Below are 25,713 nucleotides of genomic sequence, written 5' to 3'. Positions count from 1 at the left end.
AAATTAGTTTTTAAAAAGTTGAGAAAAAGCAAAATAAAAGCAGAGGATGGTGTTAGCATGATCGCCATGACAACCTGAGACACTTTCAGCATCTATTTTCATTTTCAATGAACCATCAGATGAAGAATTTTTCTATATGATCTCAGGAAATTAAAGAATTAAATGTTTTTCTCTATTTTGATGACAGAAAGTCGACTTATGTTTATGATTTTTATCTCTTTAACTCTATCGTTTTTAAAAGCGCAAAACATGTACAGTTAAGTTAATCCGATTGACTTTCTGAAATAAAAACAGCCTCTGATGCAGTTTGGAGTTTTTTGATCAAACTTATTGAAATCAGAGGCCTGTAAGTTTGGCTTCAAGTTAAAAAATGTCTTAAAAGCTGCAAAAATTCAAGATTTTTGCTCTAAAACATTTGTAGATGAAATTGCAAATGTGTTTTTGCAGCACAAATCTGATTTATTCCTGCTATAAAATCAATAAACGGAAAACATTTGCATTAAAACAGCAGCAATTTTTGATTTTAAAAACTAGAAACATGTTTCCCTGCATGATTCAGAACTCCAAAGAACTATATAGAACATTCTGGTTCCTCCTGAGACCAAAACCCAACATGCACTAATCCAGGAATCTGCAGAACTATAAATGGTCCTCCTGTGATCCTGTAATCCTCTACATGTGACAGTGCACGTGACAGGAGGCCTTCTCCAGCCGCCGCCCCGCCGCTGAGAGCATCCTGACATTTACCTGCAGAAGATAACGTCAGGGGGAGGGAGGACCGAAACACTTCTGCTGCATGTTTGAAGCTAAATCTGCTGATTTGAATCTCCTCATCTATTCAGCGACTGGTCAGACGAGGGTATGAATGAGCAGCAGGAGGACGACTGCCAACCAAACGACTGGAAATGAGCCATGCACAAACAAGCAGGGAAGGCGTCAGACTTCCATCAGCGTGAGCGATGCGTCCAAACGCGCCTGCTTCCTGTCAGCTGCACGTGTGAGGACACAAATCCATCAGCAGAAATGATCCGTTCTGCACATTTCCTCCTTTACTGAAGGATCTGACGATTTCATCCTTCAGACTCTCTGGTGCATGAGCACAGATCATCAGTAGGTTTTATATATATATATATATATATAGGGGTGCAGCGATTCATTTAGACCATTCGATTTATATCCAGCTATTGATTTCAGAGGGATTTTTGACTAAAGATGTCCTGGATTGATTTTAGACCAGTGAATGTGATCGACAACCACAGGTTGTCGATCACATTCACTGATCTAAAATCAATCCAGGACATCTTTTAGCCAAAAATTCTCTCCGAAATAAACAACTATACACTGTAAAAATGAAACATCGAATCATTTAGCAAAAGCTCTGTCATTTTTTTACATTTAAATATAATTTCTGGAGTATAAGTCTCAGGCTTTTTTCATAGTTTAACCAACTTATGCTCTTATATTTTTATTTTTATTTATTTTGGGGTCTTTTTAGACATAAATAGGCTGATATATTTGTTTTTTTCCAGTAAACACCGATTGTCGTTTAGCAGTTGTTTCCACTAGAGGGAGCTGCATCCGAGGTTTTACTGACAGCGACAGAAGAAGAACATGAAAGAACATCCGTTTCCTCTTAAATTTTTATATTTTTCTTATACAGATCAAAGGATTTGTATTGTAGTAGTTTTTTTTTTTATTTTATTTTATTTTTAATTTTTTTTATACGCTTGGTGGATTTTTTCCAAAACGTTGGACTTTTCTCCCAAAAGTGCGACTTATATTCTGGAAAATAAAATATGGAATATAATTTTTTTAATCAAATTAAACTTTTAATTTTAAGTTTTTTTTTAATTGATGAAAACAACAAATTTTAAATTTTACAAACTTTTGATGATTGATTAAATATTTCACTTTTTTTCACAAGTTTTCCAGATTTTTTTTGTTTTTCTTGCAATATTTTGAATTGAATATGTGCAAAAACAAATAAACGAATGGTAAATCCATTTATATTTTAACTTTAGAAGGTTCAATGTTTACGTTTCAGTAAAACGAACCTCAAAAATTGTATTTTCTAAAAATGTATTTCATTTTATAAAGATTTTTTTTTATTGTTTAAGATCAATTTGATTAACAATTGGCCTCAGACGAATCGATTTGGTTGGATTGTAAAAATCGATTAATCGATGAATCCTTTCACCTCTAAAAGGCAAATTCAAAAACTGCATTCTGCAAAAACAAGATAAAAAACAAGAATTACAATTAATTTGCATGTTAAGTGCATAAAACAATAAAACCGGAGATGGTTAAATGAGTGAAATATTAAACCGCTTCAGCTGAACTGAGATAAATCTCCGATTTCATTGTCCTGCAAACGATCACCTCCGAGATTTAAACCGCCTCGATTCGTTTCTTTATGTTGCGTCTTTATCAAACGTCCGCAGCCTTTCCTTTCCTGCACGCGGAGCTGCTTATCAGTTCAGTATCAGACCATCGGTGGAGTACAGACCCCCCCCCACCCCCTCCCCTCCTCCCGCACAAATCCCGCAGGATCGTTTTCATTTCCAGCATTTAAAAGCTTAAATGGCAGCTTACTCATTTCTGATATAAATATGTTTTTTTTCTTTACATCCAATCTGGAGTCACATCAAAGCTGAGGCCTCCACAGATCCATGTCAGACAGGAGAGCCGCGTGCGCTCGTGTTCCCCCCCGCGCGCGCTTTCATTGTGCACCTTTTTGAAGCCGCGTGGAGAGCGTCAGGGGTTAAAAGGCTAAACGGCGCGGATCATTGTTCCCGCTGAAAGCCTCCTTTGACAGAACCCGCAGGGACGAGTCTGCGCGCACTTCCCGACAAAAGGCGCCGGCGCTCTGGATCCTATTAACGAGCGCGCGCGCGCATGTCAGCGCGCAAATACTAATAACAAAAAAGAGAAAAGCAGCCTCTTGTGTTTAAACGCGGGACACTTGTCTGTAATTTTACAGCAGGTGCTCCGATCACAGGACAAAATGTCCTCTGCAGAGAGCAGCTGATCGTCTGCTGAGGCGGGAGGCCCCGCACCCGCGCGCGCGCGGGGATGGAGGGATGGATAGATGCAAAGAGAGGAGGGGGGCTCCACCTCATCCACTCACCGATCCCCCCCGAAACGCCCCACTACACTCCTCCCCGTGCACGCGCACTTCACCCGCCGCGAGCCTTCAGAGCGCCGAGCCACCATTTCAGGCTGAGATCAGTGATGGGGGGGTGGGGGGCGTGCACGGCGCTCCGCCGCCGGCGATAAAAAAAAAAAAAAAAGCTGTTTCTGTGCGCGCGCGCGACAGCCAGACAGCAGCGCGCATTTCCGTTTTTAACACACTCCTCAAAGATGCTTCTGAGGTGAAGCTCCTTCGTGGATCAACCGAAGAAACGTGTCAGAAACGATGCAGAGCGTTTTTATCAACCTGGAGGCTCAGTTTTCAAAAACACAACCTAAACAAGGAACAAAAAACCAAAAACTTTAAGAGGAGCTGCTGACCGTGAAGCCTCAGAGGCCTCCTGGTGATCAGCTCATGGATCCAAACGACAAACAAACAGCCTCCAACCTCCTGAAACGGACCTAACACACGTTTTCAGGATGTTTCTGGACTTAGTTATTCAACAGTTTTATTCCAGTCATATTAGTCATCGTTGCTTCTACTTTTAATTAATTAACTAATTAATTAGTGTAATAAAAGGTTCCATCCAGAAAAGGAAGAATATTTACCGAATCTAAAGAAAAATGCTGCATCCAATCTTCTATGTACTTATATTTTTATTTTATTTTTTATGTTGTGTAACCTAAACTGTTTTCCTCAGCCTGCAGGTTTGCAGGATGTAAGTATTTTTTTTCAAACACCATAAGAATTTTTAAGTAATGACATGAGGAGAAAAGATGAAAATGTAAGAATTTTATTTTTTTTAAAAATAATATAAATTAATTAAAAACTAAATCAAATATGTGTCTATTTTGGGACTTAAAACACCTTTACTGTTGTAGATTTATTTTTGCACCACTTCAACAACAAAAATCCGCAAAGATTTGGCATCTTCAAAGCTGAAACAAAACGCTATTTTCTGTTTTAAATCAAAAACACTTCAAACAATTCAGGAATTTGAATACAAAATTTATCTAAAGGAAAAAAAAATCTGTTTTCTAAAATGGCAAGAGGTGAGGGCCGGTGTGCGCGTGCGCGCGTTCGGGCTGTGGGTGTGTTCGCGCGGCGGTGCAGCTTTGGGCTCGTGCTGCTGCAGCAGACTACACGACATTACGTCATGAGTTAGTGAGCGCCACAAAAAAACAGAAAAAAAAAAACACGCGCGCGTGCGCCGGCAGGTCCAACATCCACACGCACGGATTGTGAATGTGTACGCGTGCCGAAGATAATTGATTGGTCGCTTCGGCACGGTCGTAGGCGCGCATATACACTGTGCGCGTGCACGAAATTACATAATGTCACTCGGCCTTTTTCGATGATTGATTTTACGCAAAAAATGCTGTTTTGTTGTGTTTTCTTTTAATTAATAATCCAAATTTTACGCAAAACGGAAGAAGTTAATCATTTTAATAATAATTTGATTTTTTCTGTTCTCCTTTTGCTAAACATGTATAGGCGTTTTTTATTAAATGACTCATTTTTGATGGATAAATATAAAAAATTGAAGCAGGATAAAAAGAAATGAGGGAAAAAAGCGTCCTGCGTAAAATGTGGCGCCCCCCCCACCCCCACCCAGAGGCGCCGCAGTTACCTTGAGAGCCCTTGGCTTTCTTTGCGCCTGATTTCCCTGTTAATCTGCTGCCAACCCCGAAATTACAGGGAAGAAGATAAAGACGCACAAACGATAAAAAAAAAAAAAACCCAATCTCAAACGGGGGGAAAGAAGGGGGGAATCAAAGAGTCAAACGGAGCGGGAGGATGGGGGGTTTCTGCAGACATGCGCCGTTTATCTTAAATATATATTTGTTTTTATACAAGAAGATTTAAAAAAAGATTTTTCTTTTTATTCTGCGGCCACTTTTTCAACCCCAAATCCGTCCTGTCGCCGTTTCCCCGCCGCAGGTGAGGACGCACACCTTTTGGCCTCGCGCAGAAGAACAGACGCAGCTCCCTGATGGGTCACGCCCATCCTTTTTTTCCTCAGGGGGGAAGAAAAAAATCCTGATTAGGAATTCCCTGCGCATACACGCGCGAGGATTTTCTAATCCTATTAACTCTTCAAGTCCGACAAATCGAAATGTGTGATGAAGGAGAGAAACCTCCTCCTCCTCCTCTTCCTCCTCCTCCGTGAGAGGCCTGATTTCCTCTCAGCTCGCGCGGAAGCCGCGGGATCTCTGCTCACGAGGCTTTTTTGTGAAACAGATCCATTCAAACATGCGAGGATTTGTGTTTTTTGCTGCAGATTTGGAGACAAGTTTAGGTTTCACTGAAGAAGGAGAGTTTTGGAGCGGAGTCTGCAGGCCGCAGTGTTTTACGCACAGAGGAGCGGGGCGCGCGGGAGAGGCGGCGCGTTTCTGCAGGGCGACGAGCATCCTCTGGGGAGCAGAAACGTCCCTCAAAGAGATGGAAGAAAATTCCCCCAAATTACCTACATTTATATTTTAAAATGTCATATTTTATAAGATGTTAAAGGAAAAATGAGGCTAAATCCGGTTTGGTAAATCCCGCCTGTGCGCAGAGAGACGCGCGCGGAGGAAGGATGGAGGATTGGGATGCTTGCAGCATCCTGCCGCGCGCGCTGTCCGGCTCCACAAGGTCACGGAGCGCGCGATCCAATTACAAGAAAATACGCATGTATATTTCAGGAGTGTGTCACGCGCACGCGCGCGCGCCGTCAGGGGGAATTTGTTTGACATTTTAACACGAGGCTGCAGCCGACAACAAAGCGCGGAAAGCGGACACCTGCCGCTCAGCCTCTTCATTATTCAGCAGCAAGAAAAGCTGCTGCGGCGGCGCCCGCTCCCGTTTTCTAATTATTGGAAACGCTTCCAAAATAATAAAAAAAAAAACACAAATTTGTGTCTTAATAAATAGATGTTATCTGTAAAGGAGTGGGAGGAGTCTGAGTCTGACAGGCCGACAGATTCTCCCTTTGAATTCCATAAAGGAAGACCTCACCTGTTCCAGCCGGAAACCTTCACCTTTTCCAAGCCTGCAAACTGGGAAAACTCCCGGCAGAGTCCCGCGCCTTCTCTGCCTCACGTGCGTCCGTCTGCGCGCGGACTGTCCGTCATGGAGGCGCAGCCGCGCGGACAGGTAACGCGAACAGGTTGGACAACAGTGGTGGCATCACTGACCTGAGTTCAGCTGACCGCCGCAGAGTCCACGGGCTAAAATCCAGCTCTGCATGCGCGGAGCCGCGCGTCCTCGCAGTCCGGGATGCTGGCGTGTGCGGCGCGGGGCGCGCGGTTGTGAGCGCGCGGCGGCACCGGGCTGCGTTTGTGGCTCCTGTCGGGCGCGTGGACCGCGGAGCACCGTGCGGCGGCTTGTGGGGGGAAAAGCACGCGCACGCCGAGACGCACGCGCGTGCGCACGCACACATGCTGAAAAAAACGCTTGGGCCCGCCCTTTTCTCAGCACCAGCACGCGCGACTTAAAGGTACACCACAAGTGGGAGCGGCCAAAGCGCGTGCGTGTTGGCACGTTCTGCAAGCTCCAGCGGTGCCGCTCACTGTCAGCATCGAACGGAACCGGCGGAACCGGCAGAACCGGGACTTGTGGAAGCTGCGCCGCATCTGACTGAAGTGTCCAGAACACTGGTGTGTCCCGCGCACAATTTTGTGTACACGCACGCTCTAACGCGCACGCGCGGAAACATCCATAAGTTATAATCTTGACTTTTTAAAATTTAGTATTATTTGTACAGCATAAACAATAAAGTTAGTTTTAGTCAAAATTAAAAAAAAACATTTTTGTGAGAATATTTATTGATATTAAAGCAAATACGTGTTAAGATTAAAATATCACAGAAATATGTTTTATCTGCATGCAGACTTAAAGCCTTTTAATAAATAAAACGCAAGACTGAACCCATTTATCACAAAATGTACTGAAATAATTTATTTTAGAGGCATGTTGGTCAAATTGGTTCAGATTCTCAAAGCGATCAACCAAAGACAGACCGAGCACGTGCAGAATAAAGAAAAATAGATTTGATTTGAGAAACCATGTTTTTCTTTACTATTCATACTGAAAAATACAGTAAATTTAAGCAATTTGTTTCCAAGAAAATATCAAACTGGTGTTTACATCCAAAACTAAAGTATATTTAATACTTATTATTATGATTATTTCATTTTTCTCTAGCACCATTATGCTGAAAGTACCAAATTCTATTAATACATCTATAAGCAAACATCAGAAAAATAAGAATTTGCAGAGAAAAAAACAACAGTTTTCCTCAATGGATCCCAATAAACATTTAATAAACAATAAAATACTTTAATTAATTCTTGAACTTCAGCAAAGTCTGAAACATTAAATGATATGGCTGAATGTATTAAACATAAATGTTTATGGAGTAATTCCAACAAACATAAACCTGCCAAGGGTTGGAAACGAGGCCTATTTCCATTACAGGAAGTAGTACACAAAAAAGGATTCTTCAAAATAAAACACAAAACAAAACAAAAGGAAGCTCGAAAAGAAAAGCAGAAAATACACCCAAAACACGTCCAGTCACATGGATTCTCTTCAGCTTCCTAATTTCAGAATATCCCTGCTGATTTATTCACTGTTTTATTCTTTTATTCTGTGTTCTTTTCTCTGCATCAGCATCAACGTTCAGAATCATGTTTCTGAGAACGTCAGTGTCAAAGCTCTATGGAAGTTTTAAATCCGATTGGATGTTCACATCATTTCCATGATCCCTTTAACATCCAAAATCCACATATGGATCTGATCATTCCGATACGAGTCTGCAGTCACAGAACCGGCTGATCTGTGATCTTCAGGTCCAGCTCAACCAAACTTTATAAAATGATTCCTTAAGAAGCTTTATCAACACATTAACAAACATTATTAATGTGTTGATAGGGTGTTAGTAAGATATTTATTATCACAATAAGCCAAATGTTTATTAACATACATAATCAGATTCATTACCATATTAAGTGAGACCATTCAGGCCTTATTACAAGCTTAGAAATGCATTAACTATCTTTGTAAACATCATGTAGTGTTTTGGAGCACCTCATCTCTGAAGTCTTGTGAGGATGTCTGTGATCTCAGATCCACTAGACCTGGTCAACTGTAGACCAGTGGACCACAAAGGTTTCTAAAATCTGATAGAAGGGTCAGCAGGAGTAGATGCGTTGGTAGTCCACCTTATAAGAGAAAGAAATAACCTGGAATCTTGATTAAAATACGCTTTAAAGACGAAATTTCAGATTTTTTTTTTGGCTTTTGTTCTAATTTCCATGCCAATCGCACCAATGGGATTTATGTCCTTCAGGGGAAAACGCACATTTAGAGAAATGGTGCATTCAGGTGATGTTGAAATGATTGGAAAAATGACTGTCAGGCTTAAAAAAAACAAACATGGACATTGAAAAAACAACTTGTCTTCCAACACCACATGAAAGCAGAATCACTTTCTGCACTTACAGATAGATAGAATGCATTAGTAACGAACCATCTACAGCTCAAGTGTCACACTCAAGTCCTCGAGGGCCGACTGGTTTTCCGGAATCCCTGCCTTTGGATCAGGTGTGTTTAGCAAATAAGAAGCTTCTATGGCAGCTTGGTTGGAAAACATGGAGGACTCCGGCCCTCGAGGGCTGGAGTTCGGCACCTGTGATCTATAGAGAGACTTCAGAATTACAGGGGAAAAAATATTAAGGATTATCTATTTAATTTATTCCAGTTTGGTGGTCCAGATTAAACAGTTTAATGGGCCGCATGAGGCCCCCGGGCCGAAGTTTGGCTACTCCTGCTTTAGAAGTTGGGCTGTGGATCGTTATTGGAGTTGGTGATCCAAAAAGATCACAGATTCACAGATCAAACCCCAATTTTTATGTCTGAATGGTCTTATTTTTTCACTGAAAATTACAGTAATTTGTTTTCAATCACCATCATTTTTATGATTATTTAGCACAAATGAACAGAAACCACTAAATATTACAGATAAAAGACAAATATTTTGATAGAAATCAATTATTTCAGTAAACTGATCTTCTGTCTCATGTTTTGATTACAAAAAAACGTCCATAGTTTTACTTTGAAAATCCGGACCTTCACCTCCACTTTACTTTGAAGATTTCTTTACTTCTAGTGTCAGAAGGACATTCAGTTTGATTGATCAAAATCCAACATTATTCTGCATTTTAGAGATAAAAATATCTTATCTGAGTAGTATTTTTACTTATATTGATAAAGATTTCAAATCTTGGATATTGGAAATTTTTGGGAAAAGACTGCAAATAGTATTTGAGTTCTTGTTAGAACAGAGAAGAGGCCAAACCGCGGACCCAGAAGTCAGCAGAACATCTGCAGCCATCACAGCCACAAAAGAGCCATTAAGCCATCAAACCAGGATTTCCCTGCACTCCAACCTCTTACTTATCTCCTCTGCACAAAAGCACAGTCACCTTGACATTACAGGGTTTTCCTTTTTTGCACATTACACTCCTAGAGATTCATATCCATTTCTAATACTCTGTATCAAAGTTTTCCCTGCAAGATCTGTAGCTTGTGACCTGACAGAGTGACCTGAAAAGCTGCTATTTTCTTCCATTTAAGCAGATGAAGAAATGAGGATTAATAGAAGTCCAAACCTGACTGCAGGTGATTCACAAATGAAAAGAGGTAAAAGCATCAGAGGCCGCTGAGACCGTTCCAGATGATTCTCCCGGCAGCTCTTCAGGCTGTTGTGTAATGAGCCCCCCCATTTCCGCTGTCGTCCTCCACACTCTTTGACAGACAACCTCTCAATAAAAACCCCACCGCGGCGGTTTGAGCGCCTCTCGCAAAGATCTAATTGCCAGAAAACATTTTAATGAAACAAACATAAATGAGAAGACTGAGTTAATTAATTGCATTCCTGAAAGCTGAAACACAGCCTGGAACAATGACTGCCGAGGCCAAAAAGGGAGAGCAGCACACTGCCGCTTTAATAAACACCATTCATTAATGCGTTTCTATGGCGACCCGAGTCTTGAAAGATTTTTTTTAATCATGTGTTCGCATGATGAGCTGCTCAGAATAATAGCTCTGATTTTATCCCACATATTGCACAGATATGGGAGCTGCGGATTTGCTCTCTTGTTCCCATCACAGCTGCTTGGTCAGCAGCTGCTGGTCGCATCGAAGGTTGTTCCATCTAAACCTGGACAGAGCACAAAGTCCGTCCATCCATTCTGAGGGCAAGCAAAGATGGCTAAACATTCCTGTCCCAGGTCACTTCCTCCTTCTCCTCTGGGGAGACCCCGAGGCATTCCCAGGAAGGCCAGGAGACGTAGTCTCTCCAGCGTGTCAAAGGAAACTTTAGCCTTGTTTCCACTGAACGGTCTGGTACAATATGGTAAGGAGTGGTATGGTCCAGTTATTTCTGGACCCAAATGTAGGAGACCGGGCTTTGATGAGAGAAACGGAAAATGAACCAAAACGTGACAAAATCTATGGAGAAACACAAAGAGAGGCAGAAGGATGAACTTAAAACCAGACACTCAATAGGCTGAGGGCAATTAACTCAACTTAAGACAGCTGTGGATCATGACAAACCTGAAACCGGTGACCAAATATAACAAAATCCCAACTAAACCACAGAATCCTGACAGTACCCCTCCCAAAAAGGGCAGATTCCAGATGCCCGAGCACCTTAGAGGAGGGGACCTGGAGGAGCAAAACAAGCTCAAGTCCAGAAAACAGAACTCCTGCAGCCAGACTGATGAGAGGGTATCAGAACCACTCCTCAGGAGCAGGCATGAAGAGGAGCGACCCTCCTCTGGAACAGGAAATCCAGCCAAGGGGGATGAGCTGCGACCATCCTCAGGGACAGGGAACATGAAGGAGTGGTCCCGTTTGCAGTTCCACCACAGACCAGACCTTCATGCTGTTTGCAGGAACCTTCAATATAGACTCGTGACCAAAAGAGTACACAGGAAACCGCAAAACCAAAAAAAATGCTTACAAACGTTAGCTTAAATGAGCGCTATATACCGGTATATTGGCAGGTTCAGGCTTTGGACTGGGCCTGCTGGGACGGCGTGATTATTGCCCTCTTGGGAATAAAATGCTTACATTTTTGGCTAATTTAGTTTGCTGAGGAATTTTATGCTAAGCTAGTATTGTAGCAACATGCTAACATTTTTGACTAATTTAGTTTACTGAGGAATTTTAGGCTAAGCTAGTATTGTAGCAACATGCTAACATTTTTGACTAATTTAGTTTACTGAGGAATTTCAGGCTAAGCTAGTATTGTAGCAACATGCTAACATTTTTGGCTAATTTAGTTTACTGAGGAATTTCAGGCTAAGCTAGTGTTGTAGCAACATGCTAACATTTTTTGCTAATTTACTTTACTGAGGAATTTTAGGCTAAGCTAGTGTTGTAGCAACATGCTAACATTTTTGGCTAATTTAGTTTACTGAGGAATTTTAGGCTAAGCTAGTATTGTAGCCACATGCTAACATCTTTGACTAATTTAGTTTACTGAGGAATTTTAGGCTAATCTAGTATTGTAGCAACATGCTAACATTTTTGGCTAATTTACTTTACTGAGGAATTTTAGGCTTAGCTAGTATTGTAGCAACATGCTAAAATTTTTTGGCTAATTTGTCATCTACTTGGGTTTTTAAGTCAATTTAGAGTTTAGCTTCTATTTTAGCAACATGCTATTTTTTGATTAATTTAGTTTACTAATGAACTTTAAGCTGTTACAGAGTTTAGCTAGCATTTAAGGTAGCTTTTTGGCTAATATTTTTGCAAAGTTGGTATGCACAGAGGATTTTAAAGCAATTTTACTACACATTTTTCAAAAATTTAAAACTGGAAGATGTTTTTAAGACTTTTTTATTCATAAATTGCATTATTTTTTTCTAAAGCATTTTAATTTGAAAAAAAAAACAACAAAAGCTAAAACATATTTAACATTAGTCTTCTTCCTATTAGCTTTTTTATAAATATTTTTTCTTTTAGAAAATTTAAGTGCACTACAAGTATACCAATGTATACTAAAAGTGAAGCAGTATTCTTGAATTTTACTTTATATATTGTAACTTAAAATAAAGTATTCAGTTACTTTCCACACTACATGTCCATGGTCTGTAGTAGTGTAGACTTGATCTACTTAATAAAATAAACTTCAGTTGTATTCCTTTTGGCTGAGGGTTCACGTCTGTTTGCTAAATGTTACATTTGTTTAGCTGCAGTTCAGCTTTTATTTGATGCACGTTTATGAAACACGAGCCGCTCTGCAGTCACTCGTCTTTGTCTTCTGTTGCCGTGCGGTTTGCTTTCAAAGCCCTCCTCTCAGCCGCTTACATCTTTTCCTGAATGAATTGTTGGAAACAGCAGAGTAACTGAATCCCACCTGACGACAGGTGCGCTATTGATGTGTGCCATGATCCTGTGTGTGTGTGAGCGGTGGAAGAAGAAGAAGAAGGGCGCTCAAACAAACGTCAGAGTCATCTGTGGTGAGTCTGTGAGGAGTGTCGGGTATCCGTTCACAAAGCATTTCAGAATCAACATCAAGAGTTATTCCAGACATTTTTTATTTTCAATTAGTTTGCACAAAAACTTACTTTTTTCTTTCATAGCAATAAAAATAATCTATTTGTGCTAAACAAACAGAAAAAAATGTTCTATAATGATGCAATTATTAATGGACCTAAAATGAAACCTGAGCTGGAGGCATCACAGTCCAGCAAACACGTGAAAGAAACTTCATCCCGCCATTGTTTAAGCAGATTCCGCACAGCCCGATTATTCTGTGGCTGAAAAGAAAAGAGAAGCTCCAACTCCTGCACTTCTAAAAGGCCATGCATCTCAAGAGTGGTTATCTGCCGGCTCTCCCAACACCCACAGAGCCGTGTGGAGGGGAAGAGGAGCCGGCTTCCATTGAGGGAACACGCTCTCCTGGGAGGCTGATGGCTTTAGCTGCAGCGGTGTGAAAGTGAAGGCTGTGCTGCACGTTTATCACCGCGTGAAAAACCTAAACAGCCTCTGTTGCAGAAGGTGTTGGGGGAGTTCATGTTTGAAAGAACAGGTAACTGATCCACCTGGGAGCTTCCTCTGTGGCGACACGGCTCGGCTATGATTGGCTGATATATTCAGTAAACATTTGGGGTGGCTATGGGCAAGATTCTTGTGATACGACACGATATTTATTGCAATAATAGACTGTATCAGAACAATTTTTCGTTTTTTTTTATTAGTATAACTTAGAAAAAAAATAAAAGTAAGATGTCAAAAGACGCTCATAAATAATTAATAAAAAAACTCACCTTGTCAGCATTTTAAATCACCAGATGAAGTACTACGATAAATCACCAAATCGATTTTTTCCTAATAAACATTCAGCCTCAATGAGCAGGACTTCCAGGAACGTGCTCTTTTGCTGTAGCTGTAGCTAATGTAGCATTTTTGGTTCTGATGACCTATTGGATACAGGAGATTTTTTAGCCTTTGAGATCGCAAAGTTACAGGTATTTTTGAATTTGCAACGTGCACAAATCACATTTTTAATTGAAAATGTAAGTATGTCTACACTCCACTTTGACATGCACTTCAGAATTTTTACTTTACATTAACTGGACTTTCACTTTCTGTGCAGGATTCAACTTCAATTAGCCTGTTTTCAGCTTTTAAAGTGCAACTTTTACCACATTTTTTCAATTTGTTAGTTATTTAGCTTCTAGCATTTGTTTTTAGAGCTTTTTGGAACAACTTGAGATTGGAAGGTTTATAAAACACAACAGTTGTCTATCTTTTTCCAAACAAAAGAAACAAAATAAATAAATAAAGTTCTGATTTCCACAACACTATGAGTCCCTTTAAGTACGGTGGCCCTGAAGAGCAAATCACTCAACGGAACAGCATATAAAATATTACAACGACAATTAAAAACTAAGGCAAATTATATTTATAAACATAAAAACAACACTAAATTTTAGAAATGTCCAAAAAATTGAACAAAATAAAAAGAAAAATCAAAATGAAATGGTAAAAAAATGAAACAAAATTACAGTTGTGAAAAAATTAGGACAACCTATGAAAGTCTGTATTCTTCTCACATATTTTAGATACATACACATTTGAGCATCACTGAGTGACCCAGCAGATCTAATTAACATAAAATAATGTTAAGCCTATTTATGAAATGTAAAAAAGTTATTTCTACTTGTGTTTAAGTTCAGAAACTTCAAACCTAAACAGTGTCTCCATGATGAAATTTTAGCCAAAGAAGCAAAACAGCTGATAGCAGATAAAAATAAAATATTATTTTCAGATGTTTTCTTCTATAAGTTGAATAATATATTTTTTTATTTTTATTAAATCATTTTCTTTTTTAGATTACATTCAAATAAGATAGAGCTGATTATTTAATGTGGGTGTCCTCATTTCTTCACATAACTGTAGAAAACTGACAAAGTATCATGGAACATCTCTGATTGGATGATGTTTGCTCACCTTTTCAACAGGAAGTTGTTTGACAAGGTGATATCAAGTTAAAAAGTATAAGTCTCATCATCTGTGTGTGAAATTTGTTCTCCACATTTGAACCATTTGGTGGTTAAACCCCCAAATTCAAGCCTCTTATTCTGGATGTACACCAGGAAGCACTGGGTCCCATTTTTAGAGTCTTTGATGTAACTCAATCTGGATCTGAACTCACAATCTTTAGGAGTGGACACTACCACAGAGCCACTAGGCTTTCTACAGAAGACATTTCCTTTTTTTTTTTAGGGAAGGAGAAGCTGGGGAAGGGAAGGGTACTCATTCTGTGTAAATGTCCTTTTCTCCTTTTGTGTATTTGCTTTCTAACACACTGTCTTTTTAATGTATTTTATTTGATTTTATAATAAGCGCTTTGAGCTCCTTGTGAAAGAAAGGCGCTATATAAATGAATAAAGTTTGATTTTGAGTTTGACTTTAGTTTCTGACCAAAGTTGCTGCAAGAGTTTGTTTTTTACTTAATCAACTCTTTACCATAATTTGGGGTGAAACCTCCTTTTACATCAGGGTGTCAAACTCAATCGCACAAGGGACCAAAGTCCAAAACACACCTTAGGTCGCGGTTGAACATTTATTCGACACATAAACCAACATTTTTAAAACTTCATAAAAAATTAACATTTTAACGTAATTATGAACAAGATATATAGCATTACCTGCGACAATGCTAGTGTGAATGTTGTAAGCTGAATTTGGCTGCTGAAGATGCTAGTGCTGATAGTTGAAGATGAAAAGATTGATAGCGAAAAAACCTAAAGCTGAAAAAGCTGAAGTTAATAGCTGAAGACGCTTAAGACGAAAGCCAGCTAAAATATTAGCTAAATGTCAAATTAGACTTTAAAAAAAAAAAAAACTTAAGTTAGCCAAGTTAAGTTAGCATGTTGCTAAAATATAAGATAAACTCCAAAATAGCCTAGACAAGTTAAAAAAAGCCTAAATTAGCCAAAGCAGATAGCATGTAGCTGAAAAAATAGTTTAACTTCAAAATATCCTAAAAACTGAAAAATAGTCTGAATTAGCCAAAACAACTAACGTGTAAATATTAGCCTAACTCCAAAAAAGCATAAATAAAACTTAATAAGAAAAGCCAAACTTCGCCAAAATAGCTAGCATTTAGCTGAAATATTAGCTAAACACTAAAATAACCTAAGAAATCTCAGTAAATGTCAAAATAATCCAAAAAGCTAGCAGATTACCATTTTTTTAATTTTAAAACCATATCTTTTTAGCATAATCATGAATGATAAAAAGGAAGGAATATTATTCCGGAATAAATCAATTTAAATAACTTTCAATATTTTACTCTCCATAACATATATTTTGTCAAAATTATGCAAGATAACATTGGGCCATCAATAACAATAAAGCGAAATGATCTAGAGGGCCGGATATAAACACTTTACTTTGACACGTGTTCTACATCATTCAAAACTCAAACATCATCATCCCATCAGTGACGTCACATAACACCTTCCTTTCCTGTCATTTCTTAACTTTTCATCTGGAAATTACTTTTGTTTTTCCAACTTTTGTTGTGATCTTTGATATATTTTTGAGTGTTTGATTTGTTGATGTATTTTGCACCTTAGGGCCACCGTACTAGAGAGTAAAAACTGTTTTTAAAAGATGAAAACAGAAACGCTCTTTGAAGCTAAAGAAGGCCCTGTTTGCTCAAAAAGTTTTCAATAAAAGTGATTTCATGTCAGATCAACTCCAATCCGGTTAATAATTTTTTGAAAAAAATAGCGATTTAGAAAAAAAAATCCAGATTTAATTGTGACAGAAAACTAAAACAAGAAGCTGCTTGTTCCATCAAACGGAGTATAAAAGAGATGCATGTCTGTTTCTTCCATGGCAGTGACAGGACTCCGTTTCACGCGACTCATGAATAAATAAGCCAGGAGTGAAACTGGGGGGATGATTGATGGGCTCCAGACTGCTGCCAAAAAGCTGCCCTTCTGTTAAAGTTGAAATTTATTCAAGTGATTGCAGCGACAACACGGCGGCGCAGACTTCCCTCCTTGCAGCCTCATTTCATGAACCCCATGCCGTGCAGGAGCATGCAGATGCATGTGCACCCGAACCGCAGCTCTGAGGGGATCTTGGAGAACAAGAGCAACTTTTTTTTTTTTGTTCCCAGAGAGACAGATATTTCTCAGCGGGGGGTGGAGATGTGAACACCAGCGATGCTGATGAAGATAAGGCGAAGTAAACAGAGAGGATGTGAGTCCGCTGGGTTTTTACTGCCCTCTAACAGCATATATCCTAAGGGGAAAGGGGGACGGCGAGCGGCTGCAGCTAAAGTGCTATTGATCACATCACTGTGTTATCTCCCCCCCCCACTTCAGAGTGTATAAGTCACGTCGGCCCGCGGGGAGCGTGGTGGGTGTTCATTACGGGCCTCACAATGGGCATCATGCTTGTGTGGAGGCTGAAACACGTATTGACAGAAGCGGCTTGACATGCCAACGACCTGCAGTGTCACTTTATTGAACCGGTTTATAATGCAGAGTGATTACACAGCAATGTTAATTCACTCCTGGACTAACAGTGTCACCTCTAACACACACACTCAATCCATGTCGCACAATTACAAACCCTCAGAGTTTCCTGAGCTCGCTGCTCAGACGAAAACATGGCGGACAGAAACCGTCACTGATTATCACAGAACACCTGGGAATTCACAGTGATCGTTCAAGCTACCAATTCCAATGAAAATTTTATGTAAATGTGTGAAAAAAAATCAATCAGAGTGGGCCCTCACGATCCAAACAGGAAGTATCTGCTGCTACTCAGAAATAAAGCATCTTTGCTCAGTCATTTTACTGTCAGAACAACAATTCTTGCTACTAATCATATTTTTTATTATATTTTTGCTGTAGCACACTTTATGACCTGACCAATAAGATGCCTTTAATAAAAGGTCAGTGATGGGTCACGCTCGAAAGCATCAGTTCTAAGAATCGCCGTCTGACAGGAAGTCGAAAAAGTCGACTCCAAAACGACTTTTTTTCCTGTGCATGCTTCGTGTCTGCTCTGTCACACCAACATTTGATTAAAATATTTAACAAATTACATTACATTTTTGTGATGTAATAAATGCACACAATTTGGCAATTCTAAGGCTTCTCATGTATACTACATTAAAGCATTTATTTATGGTAAAATAAATAATCTGTTGTAAAGAATCGAGAGTCAGAAGAGACGATTCTTTACCAGGAGTCAAATCGAAAGAATCGGCTCCCGAGAAAGAATCAAAGTGTCCATCACTAGTTAGGGGCGTGACCTTCTAAAATTCTCACTACTGAGTGGAGAGACTGGTTGCTATGGAAATATGGACTAAGATTGACACATATCGCAGACAAGAGGATCTGGCTGCAGACGCCAACGTCTCAACCAGAACCGGAAGTTTCTCCACGTTGCCCAAAAAACTTCATTATGTATTTTAAGATTTCTAAAAGTTTTTATTTTTCTACAACTCTGAACACTTTTGGGATGGAGCTATGTTTGGGGTTTGGGCAAGTTGCATGATTTCTGCTTCCAGCCAATGATGTCATGTCTGGTCCCTCTCCAGAAAAAAAGCAACTGAATTGATTTCATTTGGTTGGAACCGGAAGTATGTCGTTTTCTATGGGTGACAACTCACTCGCTCAGTCCAGTTTTCTATATACAGTCAATGCTTGTAGCTATGCAAGTTTCTTCAAGAGGGAACTGGCTGCAGAGAAGATGGCGCCTGGATCATCAGCCTGAAGCAGAAATTATGCAATTTACAATAATCCTAACCCAAAAATGGTAAGAGCTGCAAAATAAAAAAAAAAAGGTAAGACACGCCCCCCAGTGCGCTGAGCTGGGACCCTCCCACCCTGAGCAACCAGGACCCCAATGGGAACCCCTGTCATCCGACGCCAGACCCCCACCCCACCAGAAGACCCTCCCCCCAGTAGACTGATGACCCCACCTCCCACCACCCCTTGCAAAGTTGACAGGAGGCGTCTGGGTCGCAGTATAGGCCACTGGAGCGCCTCCAGAGCCCGAGGCTAAAAGGTTCCAGGAAATACATTTTTTCAAATGACAAACCGTTCAGACGCAATGCATTGTGGGTTTTATTTACTGATCTAGTGACCATCGATGCACACTGTTACTTTGTAGAGACTTTTAGGAAATTTCCAAAGCACCGGATTATAGAAATGTAGATTCGGACATCCCGACAAAATGGTAAACGCCTGAAAAAGTAAACTAGTGAGCAGTGACTGCAGGACGCCCAGTCTGCCCTGGGGAGCAGCTTCAGGGACAGATTGATCCACCCTCGCTGTCCATAAAATCTGCACCACATCCTATACCGCATCACTGTAAACTACTACTCTGTTTATTTTGAAATGTAGCTGCGTTCATGCTGTTCATATGTTAATTTATTGTTGTTTCTCATACTCTTCCTCCCCTGCTGTGCAACACTGCAATTTCCCGATTGAGAGACTAATAAAGGACTTCTTATTCTTACTTATTGTGAACACTTTCAAATTAAAATTCTGCCAAACACTCGTCAAGCCTCATTGGTATCTGCTTCAGAAGAAGGAGAAAGAATCATTTCAAAATGTCTTATGAATGTACAACACCAGGGGTCGGCCACCTTTAACAGTCAAAGAGCCGTTTGGGCTCGTTTTCTACTGATTGAGACTTAGGAGGAGCCGCATAGTCTTACTTCAGTCTTTAAGAAATTTGGATTTGCATTCATGACCTTGTTTTTTATAATAAATTGGCACGAACAAAAGCAAAAATGTAAAAAGAACCTAGCATCTCTCAAAATGGGATTTTTTTTAACATGTGACAAAACTAAACTTTTTTTGTTCTATTTCCCCTCTTTGTTCTCAGCAGTCTTACACTGCTGGGTTTTGTTATTTTAGTTTGGGGTTGGATCTTGGTAGTCTTGATTTGCAGGCTTTGTTTATTTGTTTTCTTTAGGTAGTTTTGGTCAGATGGAGCTGCTGACTCAGACGTCGACATGGATCAGCAGTCTCCATGACTTATTTTATGTTTGAACAAGCAGTCACCATGGAGAGATAAAGGATCCTCATGTGGATCTGGACCTGCAGGTTGCAGACCCATGATCTACACTGAGGCCAAGACACTCATCCGTTTATGGTATTAGGTCATGGATTTAACTTTTAAACAACAAACAAACACAGTTAAATTTGAAAAATGTGCATTTATAAAAAATTTTGAATTGTTTAGTATAAAATACAGATTGGAATCTTTCAGAGTTTCCTGTGAAAAATTACATTTAACCCCAAAAAGCAAATTCATTAAACTGCTTTCTACTGTTTTGACTGAAGCAAGCATCTACTTGGTTCCTTTCAACCTTTTTTGTCCAGTACTCAAAGAAACAAACAAAGCATTTTCCAGAACATTAAAATCCAGGCGGATTATCTCCAACCATGACGAAACCGTTACCAGTGTTGCATATTTGGGTAACGACCATCTGAAAGAAAAAAATGGGACAAAGACGGAGAGTTTCCATTCGATGGAAAGACATTCCCTCTTTGTTCGTCTTTATCAGCCTCCAAACCACAGAGCTCCATCCTATCGATTCAAAAATGGCCTTTGTGCAGCTGACGCACAGATCGCCAAACATCAATGATCTCTGCAGGAAGCAGTTTTATTGAGAAGAACATACGATCGCCTGAAGAGGGGAAGGAAACCTGCAGTTTCTTATGGTTTCCAAGTGATGAATTTACATCCATAAAGTCTTCAAATGATATAAATACAACTGAGCACCATTTATATACATCACAGACACTTTTTGTAAAGTAAGATACGCGTTTTTATATGTTAACATTGAGATTAAACTTGGGCTGCACGGTGGCGCAGTGGTTAGCACTCTCGCCTCACAGCGAGAAGGCCCCGGTTCAAATCCCGGCTGGGACCTTTCTGTGTGGAGTTTGCATGTTCTCCCCGTGCATGTGTGGGTTTTCACCGGGGACTCCGGCTTCCTCCCACCGTCCAAAAACATGCTTCATAGGTTCATTGGTGACTCTAAATTGCCCCTAGGTGTGAATGTGAGAGTGAATGGGTGTGTGATTGAGGCCCTGCGACGGACTGGCGACCTGTCCAGGGTGTACCCCGCCTTCGCCCAACAGTAGCCGGGATAGGCTCCGGCACCCCGCGACCCCGAAAGGGACACAGCGGTCAAGAAAATGGATGGATGGATGGAGATTAAACTTCAATAGGATTGGATTTATCAACCCGAGCTAAATGCAAGCTACTTAATAAGTTACATCCATTCATTCATCCTTCTATCCTTCTTCACATCTGTCCTTCCTTCCTTTCTATCCTTTCTTCTTTGCTTCCATCTCTCCGTCCTTGTTGCCTTCCTTCCGTCCGTCCATCCTTTCTTTACGTCCTTCCTTCTTTCCTTACTGTCCATCCTTCTTTCCTTTTGTACGTCCTTCCTTCCTTTCTATCCTTTCTTCTTTGCTTCCATCTCTCCGTCCTTGTTGCCTTCCTTCCGTCCGTCCATCCTTTCTTTACGTCCTTCCTTCTTTCTTTACTGTCCATCCTTCTTTCAACGTCCTTCCTCCCTTTCTATCCTTTCTTCTTTGCTTCCATCGCTCAGTCCTTCCTGCCTTCCTTCCGTCTGTCTTTCCATCCGTCTGTCCTTCCTTCTTTCTTTACGTCCTTCCTTCCTTTTTTACTGTCCATCCTTCTTTCCTTTTGTACATCCTTCCTTCCTTTCTAACCTTCCTTCTCTGTCCATCCTTCTTTCCATCCGTCTGTCCTTCCTTCTTTCTTTACGTCCTTCCTTCCTTCTTTACTGTCCATCCGTCTTTCCTTTTGTACATCCTTCCTTCCTTTCTAACCTTCCTTCTCTGTCCATCCTTCTTTCCATCCGTCTGTCCTTCCTTCCTTCTTTACTGTCCATCCTTCTTTCCTTTTGTACGTCCTTCCTCCCTTTCTATCCTTTCTTCTTTGCATCCATCGCTAAGTCCTTCCTGCCATCCTTCCGTCTGTCTTTCTTTACGTCTGTCCTTTCACCCTTCTTTCCATCCGTCTGTCCTTCCTTCTTTCTTTACATCCTTCCTTCCTTTCTAACCTTCCTTCTCTGTCCATCCTTCTTTCCATTTTTCCTTCTTTACATCTGTCTGTCTGTACATCCTTCCTTCTTTCTTTACGTCCTTCCTTCCCGTCTATCCTTCCTTCTTTCTTAAAGTCTGTCTATCCATCCTTCTTTTCTTTCTTAGGCCCTTCTTTACGTCTGTCTTTCTTTCTTTGTGTCCAGCTGTTCATCTTTCTGTCCTTTTTTATGTTCTTCCTTCCTTCCTATCCTTCCTTCTTTGCGTCCATCTGTCTTTCCTTTTTTACATTCTTCTTTTTTTCCTTTATTCTTCTTTCTTCACATCCTTCCTTCTCTCTTTAAATCTGTCCGTCCAGACTTTCTACATTCTTCACGTCCGTCCTTCCTTCCTTTCGTTATATTCCATGTGTTGAATCCATCTTCATCAGTGAGGGTTTGTCCGTTCTGTGGTTAAAGCGTAGACTGGGCAGCACAGGTTGGTGAGGTTGGATGTTAAATGGTCCTTTACTGCTCTGTGTTTAAGTCTTCTGGGTTTCACATTAAACCTTTCATCCAAGCGTCCACACAGACACTCCCGCACGGATGGCAGCCAGCAGGAAGTTGGCCCGAAGTCGGCTCCCGAAGCCGTTTAAGCTTCTTTCAGGTACCAGTGGTTTGAACGGAGCGGCCAACATTTGTGACACACACCCGCTGACTCACACACAAACACACACATTTCAGCTGCCACACTTTGGTTGCCAACTGTCAGCTGTGGAAATTAGATCAGCCACCTCCACAGACGAAAAGGCTAACAGGAAATGCAGCTAGACAGACTCGCGCTCACAGAGGGACAGGATGTGGGACTGACGATAACCGATCTGCAGCGAGTGAGACGTTTGTGAAACATTTTGTACTTTAGGTAATAGTTCTGTGCACAGCACGTCTGTCTGTAGAAATGAAGAGTTCCCTTGAATGCATGAAGAGCCGTGACCCAGGAGAAGCACAGTGAAACCAAGTCAAAGAGTAGAAACGTCACCTGACTGTCAGAGCAGCTGATGACTCATGGGTAATGATGTAAGGATCAGTCGGGGATGACGTGAATTAGAGCTTATTGGAAGTTTGTTCCATGTAGGTTGAGTCAGCTCTGAGAGGTGGTCACAGTTAATCTGAGCAGCTGCTGCTGCAGCTTCTTGGTCTTTGAGAGAACAGCATCATCAGATTAAAATAGAATCTGAAGGTTTTCACTGTGATGGAGCCGAGATGGAGTAGTGGAGAACTTGTCTCAGGCGTTCATTATCATCTGCTACTACTACTACAACTAATGATACGTCTACTACTACAACTCCTACTACTTTCATTACTACTTCTATGACTATTACTACAACTTCTACTACTACTAATACTTCTACCACTACTACTTTCACTACTACTATTACTATTACTACAACTTCTACTACTACTAATACTTCTACCACTAATACTTTCACTACTACTATTACTATTACTACAACTTCTACTACTACTAATACTTCTACCACTACTACTTTCACTACTACTATTACTGTTACTACAACTTCTAATACTCCTACTACTACTTTTACTACTACTTCTATTACTACTACTACAACATCTTCTACTACTACTTTTTCTACTTATACTACAACATTTACTACTACTAAAACTTCTACTACAACTACTTTTACTACTACTGCAACTACTTCTATTACTACTGGTCCTATAACTAATACTTCTACTTCTATTATTACTACTAATTCCATTACTACTACAACTACTTCTTCTACTACTACTTTTACTGCTACTACGACTATTACTACTACTAATAGTACTTCTACTACAACTTCTATCACTATTACTACCATTACTACTACTACTACTATTACTCCTACTCCTATTACCACTACACTTCTACTACTTTTACTACTACTACGACTATTATTACTACTACAAATAGTACTTCCTCAACTACAACTTCTATCACTATTACTACCATTACTACTACTACTACTATTACTCCTACTCCTATTACCACTACACTTCTACTACTTTTACTACTCCTACTCCTATTACCACTACTACTTCTACTACTTTTACTACAACCTCTATTACTACTACTACTAGTACTACTACTGTTATTTCGTCAACTATTAGTACTACTACTACTTTTACTACAACTTCTATTACTAATACTTCTATTACTACTACTGTTATTTCGTCAACTATTAGTACTACTACTACTTTTACTACAACTTCTATTACTACTACTACTAGTACTACTACTGTTATTTCGTCAACTATTAGTACTACTACTACTTTTACTACAACTTCTATTACGAATACTTCTATTAATACTACTGTTATTTCGTCAACTATTAGTACTACTACTACTTTTACTACAACTATTATTACTACTACTACTAGTACTACTACTACTAATTCTACTCCTTTTACTACAACTAACACTTCTACTTCTACTACTTTTACTTCTACTCTTACTACCACCCCAAGGGACGGTTCAAACACAGAACAAATTCCTCTCTCTTTGGTGAGTGATAGCTAATGATGGGAAGATTCTGACTTTATGTTCTTATGATGCAAAAGCTGCTCTCTGCTCCTCCTATTGATCTCTGTGACCTTTAAAGGCGATGAAAAGGATCCAAGCAGGATTTTTAACCTGACAATGGAGCCAAAGGAAGGTCACAGAAGTATCTCATAGAAACCACGTTCAACGTGAAGCGTTTTTTGTAGAAACTGTTGGTACTGACGGTCAGAGAGGATCCGTACAGACCTGATGAAAGCTTTTCTAAGCAGATGAGCAGAAATGAGTCCAAATGTTGATCTGGAATCAATGCAGCCGCTTCCTCCAAAAGACAGCAAAAGTCATGATGATTTATTCTGCTACAAACTTTAAATCAAACAAACTGTATCACATCTATCATGTCAGGGCGGACCACAGTCAAAGGCGTATTGGATTTTTAATAAGTAGGAAGCAGTTTAAGTATGAAGAACCTGAGTGAGTCAGCCTGTCAGGAGGATAAAGAGGAGACGCTGAAGTCTCCTCCGTGTGGTCTGCTCTGTGATCAGCGTGGGCCAATCGACTGTGACACCTCATTTATTACCCTGGACGCGCTGGAACAGAGGTACCATGACACAGCTGCCGCCCACGCCGCCACGCACGCCGCCGCCACGCACGCCGCCGCCACGGCTCTCCAGCAGCCGTTACCTGAGAGTCACGGACCGCCGGCTTCAACTCGATTTCTTTACGTTGGCGTTCAGAGCTCAGTGGAGCACACCTGAAGGAAAACATCTCCATCAGCAGAGGAACAAAGAAGGGAACGCTGAACGTCCAGAGCTGCAACAGCGAGGTGGAAAACACTCAGAAGACATTCAAATCCAGGTGTTGTGGAGTTCCCTTTCTCAGGTCGCAGACCGGCCTGTATGAGGCTAAAGTGAACGTTCAAATATTTATTTAGCTTCCAGTTTTGCTTAACTTTATCCTCATCTTCTGTAAAATCTCTGCAGCTGCTTGATTCCATCTGGGAACTAATAAAACGTGATCTAGAGATTCCTTCAACCCATAACTGTCAAAGTGGAAGCTAAAAATCAGACGCCAACTTCAGCCTCGTCTAACTCTAAAAAGTGCGTTTGAAGCATTTGATCTGCTTTTTTAACAGCATCTTCATCACATTAGACAGTTGGTTGATTAATAGGCTATTAATGAGGGGCGTGGCGGATCACGGATGATCCGTACGGATCTCTAACCACAGTTCGGCACACACGTGCACTGCGATCTACCAACCTCATGCACGCACCATTTAAATCAACAGTCCATTCAATGCAATTGGTTTGTCAAATTCATGTATACCATCTTAAAATAGGACATCTCGAGTTCAAAGATGTCTTTAATGTTTTAAGTTTTTATAACCTCATGGGCCTCGACTGGATCGTCAAAGGAAAGCGATAT

At 40.4% G+C, this 25,713-nt stretch overlaps 1 protein-coding gene across 10 annotated transcripts in view; it reads right to left on the bottom strand.

Moving 5' to 3' along the window:
* nrxn3a (neurexin 3a) overlaps positions 1 to 6,520 on the bottom strand; it is a 170,820-nt gene extending 164,300 nt beyond the window's left edge. For 8 of the 10 annotated variants that reach the window (XR_002921824.2, XR_002921802.2, XR_002921838.2 and 5 more), the window contains exon 1: positions 6,307 to 6,519. The gene's annotated coding sequence lies outside the window, so the exon portion shown is untranslated. The other 2 variants (XR_002921799.2, XM_024295834.2) reach the window with 2 other exon arrangements.
* Between the last annotated feature and the right edge of the window lie 19,193 nt (positions 6,521 to 25,713).

The sequence above is a fragment of the Oryzias melastigma genome, linkage group LG22, assembly GCF_002922805.2.
Source record: "Oryzias melastigma strain HK-1 linkage group LG22, ASM292280v2, whole genome shotgun sequence".
NCBI classification, from domain to species: Eukaryota; Metazoa; Chordata; class Actinopteri; order Beloniformes; family Adrianichthyidae; genus Oryzias; species Oryzias melastigma.
Note: the sequence above shows the minus strand (reverse complement) of the source record. Positions and strands in the feature narration are given on the sequence as shown.